This window comes from Gymnodraco acuticeps, unplaced genomic scaffold, assembly GCF_902827175.1.
Source record: "Gymnodraco acuticeps unplaced genomic scaffold, fGymAcu1.1, whole genome shotgun sequence".
NCBI lineage: Eukaryota > Metazoa > Chordata > Actinopteri > Perciformes > Bathydraconidae > Gymnodraco > Gymnodraco acuticeps.
The window spans coordinates 17,155-19,654 of NW_022990423.1; the positions used below are offsets into that span (position 1 = coordinate 17,155).

At 41.5% G+C, this 2,500-nt stretch overlaps 1 pseudogene; it reads left to right on the top strand.

Moving 5' to 3' along the window:
- The first annotated feature begins 751 nt into the window (after positions 1–751).
- Positions 752–2,225, top strand: LOC117551908 (annotated as a pseudogene).
- The last annotated feature ends 275 nt before the right edge of the window (positions 2,226–2,500 follow it).

Here is a 2,500-nt window from a genome sequence, read left to right on the forward strand (position 1 = left end):
CTTTTTCCTGGTGTTTCTCTAAGCGGCTCCCGAGGGATTTCATCCAATAACGAAGAGCACTATGGCTTTTCGTAGGAGGCCGATCGCATTGTAGCCCTTGCACTGCCTCGCGTCTGTAGCAGCGTAGAGGCCGGGGCTCCTCGCTATACCTGTTCGTGCTGTCACTCAGTTGTGTCTTGGAAAGTTGAATGGCCAGACATGGTCTGCAGAAGGCAAATGTAATCCACAGGATCAAAAGCATGGTCTCTCAAAATGACGTTTCATACAGACACAACAAAGTTTAGACAAAAACACAAAACGCAAGAGGAACAGAGCATACTGAGACTCGCAGTGACAGGATGCCGTCTCCCTCTGTCTCCTGTATACCAGAGGTGGGAGTAAGTCATACATGTGCAAGTCTCAAGTTACTTGGGTGAGAGTCAAGCAAGTCAAGTCCTACGAAATCCTGATGAATAACCCCAGTTTAAATCAGTTAAAAGACAGTGGTTATGAAACTAGAGTTTTATTTTCAACATTAACAACAATGGAGAGTGGGGCTCTGAAATCAATAAACAGGTTAATAGGGGGAATAATTGTGGGGGTTAAAAACGTAGCAGCCTGCGGTCGCTCGTTAGCGTTCTAATGAAGGTAAACACAGTGAAGGCACAGCTCTTTGCAGCTGCTGCTGCTGCTCTTCTCAGATTCTGCTGAGTTACACGTTACAGCCTCCTGGTGCTGCAGAGATTTCATGAAGTGAAGGAGGTTTTCTTCTATGAAGCAGCTGTGGGCAGCAGATACGGTGAGAGTCACAGACATGAATACATAGGTCAAGGCAGACTGGTTCACAGACTCTCCTGTTTTGGCCGATCCGGTGCTTGAACAAATAACTCTACACCCCTGGCCGAAATGTCCCTAAAATGAAGTCCGAGTTTTGAAATATATCTCAAATAATGTATGTATTTCCCCACATAAACATAACAGTCTGCAATGAAACGGCTGTCTCCTGTGCGCTCCACTTCCTACTTTCTCCTGCGAACGAGAAGAGACTTCCTCTCTCTTTTTTTTCTTTCATTGCCCTCTAGGGGCTTCGTACAATACAAATGCAAATATTCTATTTTAAAAAGTAAAGTCCTTTCGAGTCATCTGTCTCAAGCCTAAGTCTCAAGTCATGAATACCAAGTCAAAGTCAAGTCTTTTATCAATGTTAGTCAAGCAAGTCTCAAGTCAAAAAATAGGCAAGTCAAGTCATGTGACTCGAGTCAAGTCATGTGACTCGAGTCCCCCACCTCTGGTATATACTTTGGTTAGAATATTGCTGTATTACTGTATCAAATATAATAAAGACAAACAGTTGATAAGTAGTATTTTGTTAACTCAAGGGTTATATTAAGTGAGTTTTTATTGTGTTAACTTGTGTATTTATGCTTTTTAGATTGACTTTCTCTCTTTCTCTGTCCGTCTGTTCTAGAAACCGAAAGGAAGAGAGAGACGTCACAGCTGTCAGCAATGTGACAAATCCTTCACAGCATCTGGACCTTTAAAGCGCCACCTGCGTATTCACACAGGAGAAAAACCGTACAGCTGTGAAGAGTGTGGGACAACTTTCACTTAATCAGGTCATCTCAAATCACATCAATGTATTCATACTGGAGAAAAACCTTACAGCTGTGAAGAGTGTGGGACAACTTTCACTCAATCGGGTAATCTCAAAACACATCAACTTATTCATACTGGAGAAAAACCTTACAGCTGTGAAGAGTGTGGGACAACTTTCACTAGATCAGGTTATCTCAAAACACATCAACGTATTCATACTGGAGAAAAACCGTACAGCTGTGAAGAGTGTGGGACAACTTTCACTACATCAAGTGCTCTCAAAACACATCAACGTATTCATACTGGAGAAAAACCTTACTGGTGTGAAGAGTGTGGGAAAACTTTCACTACATCAGGTGCTCTCAAAACACATCAACGTATTCATACTGGAGAAAAACCTTACTGGTGTGAAGAGTGTGGGAAAACTTTCACTTCATCAGGTGCTCTAGAATCACATCAACGTATTCACACTGGAGAAAAACCTTACTGGTGTGAAGAGTGTGGTAAAACTTTCACTGCATCAAGTGATCTCAAAAGACATCTTCGTGTTCACTCAGGAGAAAACCCATAGTGGTTCTAAGAGTGTAGGAGCCGCAATTAAGCATATTTTGTTTTTTTCACAGTTTACAATAAACAATTCCCATCTATTGGCCTTGTGTTGGGTAATCCTTTTTTCCATTACAGATCCCATCCCAACAGCGCCATCTGTTGACGTAACGTCAGAATTGACAGGCATAATGTTCACTGTTCCTTTAAAGTGGACCTATCATGCTATATTTGAATAATATAGTGTAGGACCAAACCTATATAAGGCATATTTATACTTTTTATTTTTCAAAATACCAAACCGATCATGTATTTTAGCCATTCCTCATTTCGCTGAATTTAACACCGTCTTTGCATGGGCTGATTCTGTGAGAACAGC